We start from the raw sequence: 19,055 nt of genomic DNA, 5'->3' as shown, positions 1-19,055 counted from the left end.
GATCTGACTCCCGGGACCCCCCGCTGATCAGCTGTTTGGAGGGGGTGCAGCGCTCGTACTGCCGACTAGAAACTAAACATCAGTACAGTCAATATGGTTGACCTTTAACATTAAGAAAACAAAATAACCAGAAAAAGAGATAATGAGATTTTACTTTAGCGCCTTATAGCTAAATTTTGTTATTTCATTCATTTTGATGTGTCTTACTAAGCCAAGGCCAGGAGTCAAAAAGTATAAAGAATTGACACTTCACGTTTTTGTATGTACTCCTAGATCTGGCTAAAACAAAGATACATCAAAAACTGCACTGTGTGAACCTGACCTAACAGATGAGTGGGAGAATTTCTACAATGCTGCTGGCTAATCAGGGCCAGATAATAGTTAGTGTTGGCCCCTGGGCAAATTATAAAGAGCCCCTCATAAAAAATACTGCTATAATGCTATCGAATAATACAGGCAAACAGTGTCAAATAGAAGTACCAGACAATATTCATGTAATACAGCTATTCAATACCAGAATAACAACGCTATATAATGAAATAAGGAAAAATGGCGCATTTTAGCACGGGGCTTATGCACACGACTGTTGTTTTCTTCATTGTTCTATCTGGGGTTTTATAACGGATAGCATACTGAACCATTCATTTCTATGGGGCCATCCACACATCCCTTTTCTTTCGTGGATCCGTTTGTCCGTTCCGCAAATTATAGAACAGATCCTAATTCTGTCTGTCTCCAAATTTTAGTGTATGGGTCAGTAAAATAAATAGACAGCATACAGAAACCACTAGGATCCATGTGTTGTGGTCTGCAAAATGGAAACGGCCATGTGCATAATGCCTTAGGGCATGTTCACACGTCTTAACAAATTACGTCTGAAATTACGGAGCTGTTTTCAGGCGAAAACAGCTCCTGAATTTCAGAAGTTTTTGCAAGTACTTGCGTTTTTCGCGGCGTCCATTACGGACGTAATTGGAGCTGTTTTTCAATGGAGTCAATGAAAAACGGCTCCAATTACGTCCCAAGAAGTGACATGCACTTCTTTGAGGCGGGCGTCTTTTTACGCGCCGTCTTTTGACAGCGACGCGTAAAAATACACCTCGTCTGCACAGAACACCGTAAAACCCATTGAAATAAATGGGCAGATGTTTGCAGACGTATTGGAGCCGTTTTTTCAGGCGTAATTTGAGGCGTAAAACGCCCGAATTACATCTGAAAATAGGCCGTGTGAACATACCCTTAGGCTACATTCACACAAGCGTGACAGATTTACACTCGTAAAAAAAGCATGTTAAATCTGTCTGTGTGCGTTGCGTTTGCATCAGTGTGCTTTGCGAGTGTTTTTCACGCATTCGCAAGCATTTTTCTCAATGTAATTGATGCGTAAAAAAAGGACAGCACACGGATGTGCATCCGTGTGCTGTCTGTGGTTTTCACGCACCCATTGACTTCAATGGGCGACTAGCTGCGTGAAAACGCACCAATATATAATTTCAATGGGAGGTCAGAGATGGAACCATGGCTAGAAAGAGCATGCCGCTTTTTTTTTTACTGCGAGCAGCTAAAAACCGCCACGAAAAAAATGCCTCCCACTGAAAGAAAACGCCACAGATTTCGACACGGTTTCCGTGGCAAAATCTGCATAAAAAAACTCAGTGTGATCTGGGCCTAAACCCCACGGTTGTTTCTATCTATGATTAATCCCTCTTGTGACCTGCGTCACGTTACCTAATGGCGTCTTAGAAGACAATTGAATTATGGAGAATCGCCGTACAAGGGAAAGATAAAGCCCTTGTAGTTATAAGATTTTAATAGTCAAACATTCTACGGCTAGATTCCCACGAGCGTGACAGATTTATAAATCTGCCCGTGTGCGTTGCGTTATGCATCCGTGTGCTTTGCGAGTAGCATGCGTTTTTCACGCCCTCGCAAGTACTTCCGTGTTTTTCACGCACCCATTGACTTCAATGGGTGGCAAGGTGCATGAAAACGCACCAATATAGGATATGCAGTGCTTTTCACGCAACGGCCACTCGCTGCTTGAAAACTCACGCATGTGTGAATAGCCCCATTGAAATAAATGGGGCCGTGTGCTGTGCGTTGTTTCAACGCAGACCACACAGACGAGAAGCACGCTCGTTTGAATGAGCCATTAGCATTCAAGCAAAAAATAAGTAAATGAAAGGTACCGTCCTGCTTCACTAAGCTTTTCTTTACATCAGGATATGAACCTCCTACTATCATAACACTAAACAAAATGTATATTAAATATATAAAATATATTTTTTTCCTAGCATTTGAAATGATATATTTAAATTATGGGTTTTTAAAAAATAAAAAAAAAATATAATAAATATTAGGGTTAATAAAATTTTTCCTTTAAATGTGTGTAATGTCAATGTTAACTACTAAAATGCCAGGTTAGTTTGGAGTGTGGACCAATTATGTTAAATTACAACAGCTGCTAACTATGAAGACACTGCTACCTATTGATAAAAGGCACAAACTTCACCTCCTTGGGGAAGAAAGCATCTGATTAGTATGAAAAACTCTCTCGAAGGTAGGGATCAGAGCTCACCATCCCAATGCCTTAAGTCAGGGCTGCCCAATCCTTAGGAGCATAATTCTACAGATCATAAACCGTGTCAAATAATATGTTGACAAGTCCTAATGCATTTACTAGCCCTCTGGAATTAATGGGAATTATGTCAGAACATTAATAAGAGTTACAGCAATTACGGTCGCACAGTTCAGTCCCTCAGGTGTGGGAATGAATGGCATTGTAAGGCTGGCCAGGCTTGGGTTCTGTGCACAGCATAAGGTGTCCAGGCACCTGGAGCTCATTTCTCTTTTTATTTCAATTTGTGTTTTAAGCTTATTAATCAAGCTGTCGGAAGGGGAGCAATGCCATGGGGGAGGGGGTGGTTGTTTTACTACTGTGCTGTAATCAAAGGAAATCTGAAAGCTGAGACTCTGAGTCAGTGCCCGGGACATTACTGTTCTATGATAGGAACAGTCATGCATAAATATACTAAATGATGAGGGTAAAAATGAATGCATTATATATACCCTACAGCAATCAGTGGTCCCCAACCATTGGCTCGGGAGCCACATGTGGCTCGTGACCTCCAGTTGTGTGGCTCGAGTCGCGATAGGATCCCTGAGTTATGACTACAATAAGATTTCCAAATTGACCTTATTGAAGGAATATCCCAACCTCTTAACCGTGCCAGTTTGAATGATATAATACATATTTTCTTCTTCTTTAAAACATGCAATATCACCACTATCTTGACTTCCACTACATGTTTCTCCTTATTTGGAATGTGGCTCGCAACCACCACTCCTTTTAATGTGGCTCACAAGATCCATAAGGTTGGTGAATTCTGCCCTGCAGTAAGAAATCGTACTGGACAAAGGAACATGTTCTATGGGTAGATACCTATGTTTATTTCTCTGTGTCTTATGCCTTGTATGCCCCTTGACCTAGTTAAGGTGTAATAGAAAACTGATTAAAAAATAGTTCCGCTTTATAAAAAGCTTCTGATATCATCCACACATCTGTAAGTAAATGTTTATGGAGATATTTGTAAGAAGAACGAGTGATTATATCGGTCAGTTGTAAGTAGTTTGACCAGTAGGTATCACGCTGATCCCTCCCTTCAGCAATAAAGTTTGGCATCTTTCTCCATGGAGAAGGGGCGACCTCTGGCCATCTTCATCCTTGGAGAGAACCCTAGAGGATAGGAAAAATATTCAACACTGTCAATTCTCTTTTCGACAAAGGGGTGACCAGCAGAATCTTAAAGCACCACAAAGTCGGCATAAACAGGAGAAAGGTGCCAGCTATTCAGACTCCGACGGAGCACCAAGCCAAGGCGATATGACATTGGGAGGGGGAGCTTTAATTCCTGAAATTTTTTCTGTATAGTTGTATTGTTAGGAAAAGTCTGTTCCTTTAAGCTCACCTTGACTACTGTTCTAGCTTCTGGGCGGTTCTGGTTTTACTTTGAGCCTATCTCTCTTCTCTGTCTTTCTCCCTATTAGAGGTAAGGGTGGAGTATTTAATCCTGGCTTCCTCCACTTGTTCTTTTCTTGTGAATTTCCTTGTCTTCAGGTGTTTTGATCAAGCTACTTACCTACCTACCTCTGACTTCTGGACATCTTGGAATCTGACCTCGGCTTGTTTCTGGATAACCTATTGTTTACTGATTTTGATTATCTGCTTCGGGCTGGTTTTGACCTCTGCTATACCTGATATGTACTTGCTTTCTGAATTGGATTTTAGGTTTACCCTCTGGCTGTCTGGTTCCTGTTCAGGTTTGCCTGCATTGCACCTCTTATCCAACACTGAACTCTGCTAAAACAACCTGGGTTCTATGCAGCCAAAACCATCCAGCCATGCGGTCGGATCTGGCGAAAACCATAGAGTAGCCTTAGACTCTGTTAATCAGAGTTGTGATGGATTTGAGGTTGCGGATTCATTTGCACACCCCCGGCAGTCTCCTGTAGCCTTTGGGGAATCGCTCTCATAGCAATTCCATAACATGTATAGATTTAAGCAGAGTGGAGAATGTGAGTGCCATGTGCTATATTGCTATTTGTGGAGGGGATTATTTAGGAGTAGATGTAACTTCCTGTTGCATCTCTCTCTTCCTCTTATCAGAAGAACTGGAGGAAACATTTCCCTCCCAAAAGCGCTGTTTTAATCTTTACTCTACAACCGTTAATTACCTATATAATGATGCATGTATTATTGCATCTGTTATCTGTTTGATTTTGCTATTGTGTGTCTGATACCATGTACAATTCTATTCTATGATGAGTCAATGTTGGCATTACTCTTCTAAGCTCAAGGGAAGTGTATTCCTTCAGCCATGGTTCCCCAGAGGTTTCCTCTACTAGGAGTTTTTCCTCTCCCGACTTGTGTAGGACTTGCACCGAGGACCGTGGATTGTGGGGAGTTTGCCTTGGGCGGTACACCTGTCATAATGTAACGCCGGTGTCCTAAGGCGAGCTCAGGGAAGACATAAACCCTTAAGTTACACCAAACTGTACTATATAAGTTAGCGGTTAAAAGTATAAAAGAAATCAAGCAACCCTATATGCAATAATAATCTTCAGTCTCATATTGCTTGAACAGCAATTCCGACTATGTTGCAACCATTCTCCTTAGGATTCCCTAAAAGTGAGAAGCCGCAATAGTGCAGACAATAAGGCCTCGACCTCCCTCAGGTGAGAAACTCACAGAGTGGCCTGAAAAATGGAGTCAGCACACTTCAGAATTCAGTACACTGCAATAGGTATTCTCCAGACCTAGACTGACTGCAGCCTAAAACAAATGCTGCCAATAGTGTTGTTAAAAAGCACCACATTCGAAGATTAAGATCATATAGTCTGATTATTGTCAGATTTATTCTTTTCCACCTGCAAAAATTGCTGCATTTCACTTTCTTTGCAGAAATCTTGATGAAGTAACACAAGGTCAAATGGTTGATAAATAGTTTACATTTTACCCAAATTACAAAATAATGGTCTACTCCTTTATTTGTAAGGTGCTTTCCAGCTTAATTATCATGTGTTTGGTTCTAATTTATGTTGTATATAAATCTGGTAACTTAATTGGGCTATAAAATGGAAAAAAGAAAATTACTCTTCTGGGAGAAATAGGTAAAATTGCAAACTATCTACATCATACGTTAGAAACAAAACACTTACTATATAAAAATATGCTTCAATGCAAATATAACCCCTTACCAGCATTTGACATAAATGGATGTACGTTACAGTCAATAAGAGGGGGAGTATGGAGCGGGCTCCCCCATGAGCTCCCCCCTGAGCCTGCCTCATATGCTGTGGACGTCAACTGTATATTACAGTTCACACCGTGTACCGGGAGAAATCTTAGCCGTTTCAAATGCAGCCGCGGGATATAAGCCGCTAGACAGTGGGGGGCTCCTCTGTCACCCTATCGGCCACCCTGCAAAGCAATTGCAGGGTGCTCATGGTTGTCATAGCAACCAGGGGGCCTAATGAAGCCCCCAGGTCTGACATGGCTTAATAGTGGTAGGCAAAAAGCACAATACACTGCAATTCATAAGTTTTGCAGTGTATTGTGAAAGTGATCAAACAATTTTATATTTAATTCCCTTTAAATACAGAAAGTTTAAAGCTGTTATTTATATATGAAAAGATCCCTATTTTCCCATTTCCCTCCTAAAGTAATGTAAACAATAAAAAAACATAAACTTTATTGGTATTGTCGCATCCGTAAATTTTGAACTATTACAATGTAACGTTATTTATCGGGCACGATAAAAGTTGTTAAAAAAATAAAACCGCCAGAATTACTGTGTTTTTTTTTGGTCACCTTGCGTTCCCAAAATTTTTTATTAACCCCTTAATGACCGCCGATTAGCCTTTTTCACGGCGGTCATTAATGGGCTTTATTCTACAGCGCCGCTATTCCATGGCGCTGCTGTAGAATAAAGTAAACAGAGCAGGGAGCCGTCAAATCTCCCTGCTCTCGGCTGCCAGAAGCAGCTGAGGGCTGGGGGCGTCCCTGCTCTGCCGGGTGAGATCGATATTAGTATCGATCTCACCCGTTTAACCCTTCAGATGCGGTGCACAATAGTGTGCACCGCATCTGAATGGTTTTGGAGAGAGGGAGGGAGCTCCCTCTCATCCCACCGACACCCGGCGATAAAATCGCCGAGTGTCTGTGTCTTCTATGGCAGCCGGGGGTCTAATAAAGGCCTCCATGTCTGCCTGGAGCGAATGCCTGCTAGATCATGCCGCAGGCATGACCTAGCAGATGCCTGTCCGTTTTAAACGGACAGGCAGTAATACACTGCAATACAAAAGTATTGCAGTGTATTATAATAGGGATCGGAGGATAGTGAAGTCCCCTAGTGGGACTAGTATAAAAGTAAAAAAAAGTTTAATAAAGTTAATAAAAAAAAAAAGTGAAAAAAAAAAATGAAAAACCCAGCTTTTCCCCTTACAAAATGCTTTACTATTAAAAAAAACAACAATAAAGCAAAAAAGTTACACATATTTGGTATCGCCGCGTCCGTAACGACCCCGACTATAAAGCTGTTACATTATTTAACCCGCACTGTGAACGCCGTAAAAAAATAAAATAAAAAACAATGGAAAAATTGCTGTTTTCTGTTAATCCTGACTTGTGATATAAAAATGTGATAAAAAGTTATCAAAAAGTCGCATCTACTCTCAAATGGTACCAATAAAAACTGCAAGTCGTCCCGCAAAAAACAAGACCTTATACAGCTATGCCGACGCAAAAATAAAAAAGTTATAGCTCTTCGAATGTGGCAATGGAAAAATTTAAAAAATGGCTTGGACATTAGGGCCCAGAATGCAAGCAGGGGGAAGGGGTTAAAAGTGATCAAAAACTCACATGTACCCCAAAATGGAATTAATAAAAACGACAGCTTGTCCCGCAAACATCAAGCACTCACACAGCTACATCAGCGGAAAGATAAAAAAAGTTATGGGTCTCAGAATATGGCGACACAAAACAAATAATTGTTTTGATTTTGTAAATGTGGTAAAACATTAAACAAACTATATAAATTTAGTATCGCCGTAATCTTACTGACTCACAGAATAAAGTTAACATGTCATTTTTACCACATGGTGAATGCCGTAAAAACGAAACCCAAAAAACTATATTTCTTTTTTTCATTTCACGCCACAAAATTATTTTTTCAAATTTCCCAAAACATTATATGGTACATTAAATAGTGCCATTAAAAACTAAAACTTGTCCTGCAAAAAGAAAAGTCCTCATATTGCTATGTCGAAAAAAAAACCTGTTTACATATAGAATCCATCAACATGAAAGATAAGGTAACATTTTAATACTTTGTATTGCTTCTCTTGTACTATTTCTAATAAACAACATACACTACTCCAGAGTTGCATTCACAATTCTGCAGGCTTCAGAGCTCAAATCTTCCAGCATTCCTTGTTGGGTCAATCCAAGTCCTAAACTTGCTATTTCTATTCTGGGAATTGAAGTCTTTGCCCCAGGCAATATCCAGTAATCTGGTGCTGCCTCTTCATTATCAGAGCTGAGATAAGCAGCAGTGAGTCTGTGGACAAATTAGTTTCCAATAAGAACCAGCAGAACTGTGACTGCAGCTCTGAGCTAGAATAGTTAGTAACTAAGGGCAGGTAATGCGTCTACAAAGTTACTTTACTTTTTATGTCAATTAGACATACATAAACTAGGTCAAATCTTTAGGCCCATATTGCTTACTAGTAATCTGTGTGAAAAAATGCACACTATATTAGGGAGGTATTTTAGTGGAGAATACCTAAAGTGCCTAATGGAGGTATCATATGGCAGCAGATTAATTGCGGGTTCATACTGGGATCCATAGAGCAGTCTGCGTTCTGCTGTACGAGTGCACGGACATTGCATTGCCGTGAGCAGGCGTCCGTAATATTTAAAAAATAATATTTCCTAACTTGGAAGCTGAAAGCCCCAGGAGAGAATTATTTGTAATATTTAAAGCTTAACTCCATGGCCATATAGCTGATTGTAGTGTAATCTATCCCTTGTCTAGCTTGTGGCATAAGCAGGAAAAAACATGGTCTAGTTTTCAGAAAACAAAGCAAGACATTTTCCACCTCCAGTCACGGGATGTTAATGGCATTCTGGCAAATGTTTAAACGATCTCCAAGCCGCCCCTCCATCAAACACTCAGCAAGAATTAAAAACAGTTGGAGCAGAGAAAAATGAACATCTGGTACAAGCTTATACTGTATGCGCCTTCGAAGTACTCCCCTAATTAATGTGGTTTTGGCATGTGTTACTGGAGAATGTAATTATAAGATAGAAACACAATTCTGAATAAGCTTACTAACAAACTCCCTGGCCGCATATAAAGAGGCAGTCCAACTGTTTAGAGAACCAAGTGGATCTTCTAGGCTTGGATGTAACTATTGGGTGTATGAATGGGAACAGGCAATGATACGTGAACACTACTGCTAGCTAATATATGAATCATAGTATAGTATTCACAACTCTTCCGAGTTACACTTTAGATTTCTATCTATGTACTGTTACATAACAAGTCACTGTGAAAATCATTACAGTGTGGCAAATGCACCACTTATAATATCTTATAGGGGCTTACCTCACCCGTTTCGCACAAGCCCCAGATGCTTAAGGAGCAGCTCTATGTCTATGCCCATGTGTTTATGCTCGGTTCACCCATGTTTTTTGTTTTTCATCAGTTTTGGTATCTGTCAGTTCTGGTTCTGGCATTTTTTATGGCAAATCTGTAGCTGTTAAAACTACAGGTACCGCAATGGGAACCTGAAAGGCCCCTGTATAAGTCAATGGAAACCGATCCAGCATAGCAGTTATGGTTCCATTATGAAAGAAAGCCATGATAAAAATGTGAGCAGAGTCATTTATAGGTTCCCATTAGGAACAAATCCAGACTCACACCAACAGGTCTCATTCATTAGAGTTTTTGTTGTAGACCATTCTGATGAACATGTATTATTTGGAATGAATGTATGTTATAGATAGTACTAGCTTTTGACTGTTACCAATTTTAGGTCCACATTGAGCTAAAGCTCTGTCCACATCTGTTTTAGCTTCTATAATTTTTGCCCGGACAATGCCGGACATGCTGCTCTATTTGGTCTGGCAAAATAGCGAACACCGTGATGGAAACCTGACGGAACCCATTAAAGTCAATTGGTTCCACCGTGCACCATTAGTTTCCGTCATGCAATAGATCCAGCGGCTCAGTTTTTTCCGTTGTTCTGTTACTTTGATGGTGCAAAACAACAGAAAGCCCTGACGCAGATGTGAACAGACCCTAAAAGGATGTTCAAATCATTGCAAGAACTGGCAATTTCTATCCTCATCAATATATTGGTGTTGTCAAAATCAACCCATATGGAGAGGAGTAGTAGCTGTAAGGGACCTAGTAGACATAGAGCCAGTGAAGTCATAAATGAATGGTGCAGAGTTGGTGTATAATTTGTCCTTTTTTGAATTCCAAGAACTTTACCTCTAAAGGGACAGATATTTTTACTTTGTTTAAAGTAAGAAAAACCTGAAACATCTAATATAGTATAACAAAATAGAAATGTAGAAAGCTTGGATCTTGTGAAAACGAAATTAGTCTCCCCTTGCGTACATGACTTTTTGGGATGCTGAACAGCCAGGATACATGCTCTATGTATTCTGCACTATATAAAGTGAAATAGTAGCCTTAGTCCCGCATGAGGCCCTTAGTTTGTCTCTTTGATGTCAGTGCTACTTATGATCGACCTGACTAATTAGAAGTTTTGAAGTCTGATCTGCAGGGATTCCCCCACTGTGGCTAGGGTTCTGAGACATCACCTGCGGAGTTTGGCACACAACTTAATGCTCAGCTGTGTACATTTTCAGATGTGATACCATTTAGGACCACGGTGTAAAATGTCTGTAATGGGTTTAATAAAGTAAATGGAACAACAAATGTAAACCATATTTAGGCTTCTACTAGCCTTTAGGAAAAACTCAAGTTACAAACTTTTTTGAAGGCTGATAAAAGTAGTACAGGGAATTGCTAAATAACAATTGTGTTTGATGGCGTTTTAATAAGTCAAAAAGGATTTAATGGATTTTAATATTAGCATTAAATGGAAAACATAACTTTTTAAGAACACTATAAAAATGTTACTCAGCTTCCAGGTGTGTGGCTTGAGCAAATGAACTACATTATATTATTTCAATAAATAAAATAATAATATAAATAAAATAGTAGCAAAAAGATCATTATGAATAAGGGCCTGTTCACATCAGCGTTTTCTTTCCGTTTAGGGGTTCCGTCTAAGGTTTCCGTCGTGGAACCCCGCAACGGAAAGTCAAACGGAAACCTTAGCTTCCGTTTGCATCACCATTGACATCAATGGCGACGGAAACATTGCTAATGGTTTCCGTTTGTCACCGTTCCGGCAGGTTTCCGTTTTTTCGACGGAATCAATAGCGCAGTCGACATTGATATCAATGGTGATGCAAACGGAAGCTGTGGTTTCCGTTTGACTTTCCGTTGTGGGATTCCACGATTGAAACCTCCGACGGAACCCCTGAACGGAAAGCCAACGCTGATGTGAACAGGCCTTAATAATGTGTCTTGTTTTATGGCTCCCTCCAACATGACATTGTAAGACTCCATGCACACAGCTGAGCCATGGTTTCTGTGGTACGGAGCCGTATGGACTCTCCGTGTGCTGCTGTGTGGTACCTCTGCCAACTGCCAAATGTTATGGAGTACAAACTATAGAACCTATGTAGCATTGTCTACAGAGTCTATACCTTGTTGTTAGTCTACAGGTAAACGGCAGGAAATCAGTTTATATGTCGAATGTGTCCATAGGCTATAATAAGCCCAATGTATGTCAAAAGAGTGTCCTTTTGCCATATGTTCGGGCAGGATGTGTCGAAATACCTTTTTTATTTTCCGCTGTATTGAAAAGTGTAGTGGACAATGCTTTTCAATACAGTTACATACATCGGGGCCATATGTTCAGCTTATATGTCAAATGCACACCACAAACTTAGTATGAACAGAAACTAATGAAAATACGTGAGTAATATAATTATCAAAAGATAGCTATAGACAAAGATTTTCCCTATATATAATGAGACCAGTGTCCCCTCCCTTCTAGTGATAAAAATTGTGTCTCTCCTCCCCTATTAGTAAGCAATGTGTGCCCTATCCCCTCTCCATTTCCCCAGTCATCAGAGCAGTTCTCCCCACTTTTTTAGTAGATCGTTTAGCCAGTAGGCACAGCGGACTGCCCTGAAACTTTCCCAGTGGACACAGCAGCTCACCTACTTCTCCAGTAGTCACAGTAGTCCCCAACTTCCCCAGTAGTCACAGTGTTTTTTCCCCATCTCCCCTGTATGCACAGGAGGCACCCACATTAACTTCAGTAGAGTTTTTAGCCCAACCATCCTCCTGGTAGTCCCAGCAAGGCCTTCCCCAGCTACTCTTACCATTAGCCATAGCAAGGCCTTCCTCTAGTCACCTCTTCCAGTAGCCACAGCAAGACCCTCCCCATTGCTCTTACCTCCTACACAATTCTGCCATTTGCCCTCTGCTGGTAGGAAGCTACATAGAAGCAATCTATTGCCAGACTTCTGCATAGGCCTCTGCTAACAAAGTCAAAACCTGGAGCAACACTCAGCCAGGAGAGATACAGCGTGATTCTGCCAGTGACAGCATCCAGTTCTATGCATTCAGCACCAAGCGGAAGCATCCAGCTGCCAAATGAATGAAAGACATGGAGCAAAACCTGGTTGCCATGACTAATTATCTAGCTGCCATGGTGACCGGATTTTGCCCAACCCTGATCTAAATACTTGTGAAACTAATAAATGCAGTAAATAATTAGCTTTAAAATAATTAAACATATATTTCCTTTATTGCCTCAATATATAAACTTTTCCCGTTTTGTTTTTCTTCTACTAAAACGGCACCTTGGATTTTGGTCTATAGGTCTAATAATGCAATTTTAAAAAGTTTTAATATTTAAATAAAATTTTTTACGAGTTTAGAGCCAGCATCAGGCGCTGTTCGCTTATATTTTCAAACGCTTTCAGGGTGAGGAAGATAAAGTGAGCCAGGCAATCCCAGCAGTGCCTTAAATGACTTATGAAAAAGATGGAAGGATAACTTTCCCTTTAATCTGTTGTGTATCTAAGAGCAATTTAACATGAGCGCTGTGCCAGTCGCTGACACCCACTGTGGCAGTCCTAGGTATAATATTAGGATTACTTAAATAAAATACTTCTAAAGACATTCTGCAAATGTGAGTATGCCAGGAAGCTTTTTCACATCCAGGGTGGTCCTGTAATCCGCAATGTTCTTTCACAGCAGACCACGTTACATCTCTACAGCAAACACTATCCCTGAAACTGCAGCCTTCAAAGCTAAATCTGGGTCAAAAGAAACGGCTATGCATCAAAGTCGGAAATAAGGTAACCGTGAAAACACATGTTCTGTTATTCACATTCGGATACTTGTTTGGATAATCTATCCATTGAATGTCTTTACACTATCCAAAATGAATGACAAAACAGTAAACAGGCAAGAATTATAACTTATTTTAAAGGTAAAGATGTGTCAAATGGCATATAAACGTAGAATTTTTTTTCTGGTCCAGTAGCGCAGTAAAAGTACCTAAAGCAAAGTATGGCACCGTCTACTGAAAGAAGTTTAGGTAGACATGAAATATTGCGTAGAGGTCCAGTCTTCATAACAATTATGTGGCTTCCATATAACAGGGGTGGCCCCCAGACGAAGGCTTCCGGGCCGAAACGCGCGTCGGGGTGGACGCTAGACATCTAAACCTTGAGATGGGTAAGTGACATTCTCACATAATGCAATAGTTATTTTCATTTGTGATGTGGATACACTTTTTGCTATTCACTGCAACCACGTATGGGCTGTTGTCCCAGTTACATTATGAAGTGAAACTATATAGCGAACGCATTGTTTTTGCATTTATTACTTAGCACTTTGTATTGGCATACAGTGGGCTTCTTGCACACCATTTTTTCAAACATGTATTGTTATCAGACCAGGTGTGCGTAGTCTGTCTATATAGTGCCGCTCTGTGATATATGTTCTGGTTGTCCATTTTTTCTTGTGGTAATCATCTCTATGTTTTTATATATGTGTTTATTTTAATTGATCCAATAAACTTTCATTGTTTTAATGTATTTCTCGTGTGTTAGACTCCAAGTTATAGGTTTTGTTTCTCATTCAGCGGGTTCACCGTTACCACCATGCTTATTATGGGCCTGTGGCCTGGTTCCCGATAGAGCCCGTATTCCATTGTGAAGGGCCATTCACCATTAATTTTTTAGGGAACTGCTTGGTATCCTCCATCTAGGTAAAGTAACAGGGGTGGCCTGTCTACTGCCTTTGAGGAGTGTAAAAAATGGCTAACTGACATTCGGGTGACCAAATCATGGAAGTATTGAAGCATGTGCCATAGCAAATTTTGCAGATGAATTCTCCTTTCCTGGTCAAAAACAACACTATTATATAACCTCAAAACAATACTGTACCAGTTAAAAGAGTAAATATTCAGAGGTGCAAATGATGCCCTTGAATTTTTCCAAGTAGGACTGTTTTTAGCTATTCACACCTTAGGCCTCATGCCCACTTCAGTTATTTTCTTCAGTGTGCCATCTGTTTTTTTAACGGATAGCACACTGACACATTCATCTCTATGGGGCCATACACACTTCCGTTGTTTTAACGGAACCGTGTGGCCATTTAGACAAAAATAGGACAATACTCCTATCCGTTTTTGACGGAATAGTCTTGGCGATTTCATTCATTTGGGCTGTTGAAACTACAGACTGCACACGGAAGCCATCCGTGTGTGTGGTCCGTGTTTCACGGATCCGTCGTTTGTACGGCCAACGGAAGTGTCTTAGTGCCACATATTACTTATACAGTGGTGCCAACATGTATCTATACACCACAGTTGTGCCCATTAAGAAATTTAATAGTGTCTGCAAAGTAATACCATCAACACAGTATCGCCCATACCATTGTGTTTGCCATATAAAATAACTTAAAATATTCTGCCAGCCTTACAGTAGTGTGCATAAAATACATCCAATCAGATAGCAGTGCCCACTGCTGTAACAACTATGCCCTTCAAGATACGTTAGCCACAGTGTCCACATAAAACAATGCACTAACTACCGTCATGGTCCTGCACTTGTGTCTGCTCATTTATTAAGAACTTACATGCAAGTAGCCAAGCAGAAACCACTTATGTAGCTACCACTTTCTGTGCCAATAAGATATGAGCACTAGAGTTCGGGCAGTTGCAGAATGCTGGGCAGTTCCAGGAATACAGGACCTGATCACTTAATCCTGGACACTTATTTAGGCTGAGGTTTGGGTAGTCAGGAGCCACATGAAAGAGGCCCACAAATTGCATGTGGCTACCAAGACACACTTTGGCCACCTTGCCAAATGCCTTAGTAATATGGGATCCAGAGAAGAAAATAAGAATTCATTATAAATACAGAGAGAAGAGAGTGACTAGAGCAAGTAAGAGTCTTACATACATATATGCGTGCTAGGTGACCAAAGACAGTTCTCCATAGCTTCCAAAATGGCTGCCTATGGTTGCAACTTCCTGTTCACAGTCGCAGAAACGACAGCAGCTCTGGAGCACAAACTGATACCCTACCAAGTAAAACACTGTGCAGACTAGGAAAATAGAAGCATCCAAAAACACATAAGCTTTCATTATTTGGGCATTGATGTTTTTTTTGTACATTTTGGGCATATATATACATTGATCATCAATCCATCAATTCTGTGGCTCATAAATAAATCTAACCTTTCAGGGAATATGTAAGTGTATGTGGCATTACTTGGTGAGGGTGATCAAGGGTAGGTGATTCCCTGATACAAATGATGAAGTGACATTTATGAAAAGCCCTGAACTTTAAATCTCTGGGTCAGAATGCTAATGTTTTATTTTACACTCCATTAGTCCTCCGGTGGTTTTGACATGTTATGATTCCACAATTGCAGCAATAACAGAAATGTCCTGAGCTCACAAAGTGGTGGAGTTTCTTCTATGGCTACAGACATACAGGGATAGGTAAGCGCTGTCTGCTCCACATCTCTTGACTTCTTTGTGATCTCTGTGCCAGGGACGGTAATGTAGAACTGTGGACACACACAGCAGTGGGAGTTACACTATCAAATTTCAATTATTTTATATTACTGTAACCAGAATCTACCTTCAGTCTTCTTATCACCTAATACAAGACAAAACTGAGTGTTTTACTATTGATTTATAGAGAATGAGATTATGATTGTTTTTCTATAGACTTTGTAAAGCTGACTTAAAAGCAGTGCATAGCGAGCCAGCAAACCACAGTCAGCGCAAGGATATTGTTCAAATTAGTTATTAAATGACAATCTTTTCTGAGAGAAATAGTGGTAATGCGTATCTGAGGGGGGAGCAAAATAAAACCTAAAATTCTGATTTGACTGCACTGAACACTAATATCCCACTAATCTAAAAGCTATGATTACAGAGGTCCTGAAAGCGAAGGTTTGTGGTGTTGTATGGCAGTTTGGCAGGGTCCTTTAGCTGTCCCTGTGGCTACAGAACTGGAGGAAACAAGGTGGTCACTGCAAGTTAAAGTGTGAAAGAGTCATAAATGGATTTTATTGTCCCTGTAGAGTCACAATGTCATTGGACAGGGAATGAAATTCAATGATGGCTACTTCAATTCCTCCAGGTCAGCTCTGTAGGTACAGGGACGCTTAAAACGACCCTCCGGTCCCAGGTCAAAATTATAAATGTGATGGGATATATGGATATAAAAATTCTATGCAATAGGGCTACACACTGTATTGTCCGGATAAAAATTCAATACACTGACTCCAGGAAAAATTCCTCACTATCCCCAATATCAAGGAGGTTAGATGTGGTAGATGAAGGATCAGAACACACTTGGTGTTTCTACGGCCAGGTCTGGAGCCTTCACATAAAGTGGTTCTGCAAAGGATAAAAGCAGACAAACATATCGCAGACTGCGGCGTTGGATTAAATCTTTTGGTACTTTATTCCATATACTCAAAAAGTGACAAAGTAAAAAGCGCTCATAAATGTATAAAATTTCCACGTTGCATGCCAAGCCTCTCCTGGGATATATGGAGTAATATTACCTGGTGCCCTCCAGTTGTGCCCTGGATCCGCTTTGAAGTCCCCTCTGTGTTGTCCCAAATTGGCCACAGCGCTTCACAGACTGAGTCTAAGACATTCCCTTTGTTCTCAGATTGGCCAGAACTGCTCACGTGAGCAGCTCCGGCCAATCTGAGAACAGTGGGAGTGTATCAGACCCGTAGTCTAAGAAGCACTGCAGCCATGTTGGGACAACACAGAGGGGACCCCAAAGTGGCGGATCCATGGCAGTGGGGCACAACTGGAGGGCACAAGGTAATATTGCTCCATATACCCCATCATATTTAAAATGTTGTCGCAGGACCAGAGGGTTACTTTATAATCACCATTTCAATATAGGGACCCTGACTAACAGAACCACAGACCCTAGTGTCCTGGATCTTTGTGAGTATGACTTCAAGAATAGTGTTAACAATAAGAGTTACCAAGTTTTATAACACCTTACTTTATTCAGATTTTACCTCCACTTTATATGGAAGTCTCCAGTTTTCACATAGACAAAACTATCTGCATTTAATAAATTCACATATGTTCACAGCAGCACAAAGTATGTCAGGATATGTGTGATTTTATCTTAGGTATAGCAGTGACTTGTCTACTTGTGATTTTGGTGGAGAGGACAGGGGACTATATCACGAGTCTTGCCGGGATGTAAGGAGGGAGGTGAGTAAGTACTGTAGTTCCAGTGGCACTAGAACTGGTTACTTGGGAAAAACACATCAATTGAAAAAAAAGTTTAAGTGTAAAACATTATGGACAAAGGCCTGGAAAGCTGCTGTGAATAATATGCTCTCTAGCTGCGCAGTTACTTTTGGGACATACTTCTATCAGAATCACTGGAAAATCTGAAGTAGGAATCTCAGGAAGTGACATCATGCAATGGACTAAGGTGTGGTCTATGCAAGTCCAAATTTATGAATCCTTGGGGGTTACCAAATATGGATGAAGGCAATACAGTCGCAATTCATTCATTAGACATGTGCTGATGTGCCCCTCCAAATGGAGCCTTCATACTGAAGGAAAGTCATTATCCATCTCCGCTATTTGCCTTGGGGGATTGGGAAGGGTCACTGATATAAAGCCAAGAGACAGTGTCCCACGACTGCCTTCTTTACAGAATATCACTGAGCAAAGAAAAGGGTTATACTCCAATAAATAAATATATGTTCTCAATAAAACATGACATTTTACAAAATTTTACATGTAGTAAATTTTTACTTTAAGAAAACTGTAATAATATAATAATACTGAACACGCAAGGTGGGTCAAAAGTCAGATTTGACAGGTTAGAAAATAAAAGCAGTGATTTGTTGTCTGTCATTGGCATCAGTTTATATACCTGAGGCCCACTGTAAAGGATCTGCCAGGTACTACGTCTGTGTATACTCCCGAGATTAATCAGTCGACACCTGAGGCCAGACCTCTTAGACTGACACCGGCTCCCACCAACCAGGGTGGCCGGCTCAGGAGTGGGAGAGCCTATCGTGGCCTGGTCAGTCCGAGTTAGCTCCGCCCCCTGTCCATTTATACCTGCCGTGTTCTCTTCCTCAGTGCTTGTTATTCTTCTTGGATTCCTGGCCCCACTGCTGCCTTGCTCCAGCCTGCTTCTGCCGTGCTTCTGCCTTGCTTCAGTTCCGCTTATCCTGCTTCGCTTTGCCCCTGGCTTGCTTCCTGCTCCGTGCTCTCGTTGGTATACTCCACTTCATCTTGATCCTGACTACTCATTCACCGCTCCGTTTCCTCGCGGCGTTCCGTGGGCTACTGCCCCTTCCCTTGCGTGTTCCCTGTTTGTACTCCCTTGCACTTAGACAGCGTAGGGACCACCGCCAAGTTGTACCCCGTCGCCTAGGGCGGGTCGTTGCAAGTAGGCAGGGACAGGGCGGTGGGTAGATTAGGGCTCACTTGTTCCCTTCACCTCCTTCCTGCCATTACATAATAACAAGCCCATACCTAGTCTACCATTTCTCCTACGCTGACGCTATCATGGACCCCCTTGAGACCCTGACCCAGCAGATGCAGGGCCTCTCCCTACAGGTCCAGGCCCTGGCTCAGAGGGTCAACCAGGGTGACGTTGCCTTAGTAGTACCCCTCACCTCACCTCTAGAACCCGACCTCAAGTTACCTGATCGGTTCTCAGGGGACCGTAAGACTTTTCTCTCTTTCCGGGAGAGTTGCAGACTTTATTTCCGCCTAAAACCTCACTCCTCAGGTTCCGAGAATCAGCGGGTGGGTATCGTTATATCCCGACTCCAGGAAGGGCCCCAAGAGTGGGCCTTCTCCTT

General features: G+C 41.2%; 1 protein-coding gene across 1 annotated transcript in view; it reads right to left on the bottom strand.

The window, feature by feature from the left end:
• JAZF1 (JAZF zinc finger 1) overlaps positions 1–19,055 on the bottom strand; it is a 256,693-nt gene that overhangs the window by 21,971 nt on the left and 215,667 nt on the right. The gene's annotated exons all lie outside the window — the stretch shown is intronic.

This window comes from Rhinoderma darwinii, chromosome 5 (assembly GCF_050947455.1).
Source record: "Rhinoderma darwinii isolate aRhiDar2 chromosome 5, aRhiDar2.hap1, whole genome shotgun sequence".
In the NCBI taxonomy this organism is placed as follows: Eukaryota; Metazoa; Chordata; class Amphibia; order Anura; family Rhinodermatidae; genus Rhinoderma; species Rhinoderma darwinii.
This window is presented reverse-complemented; position numbering and strand designations above follow the sequence as displayed.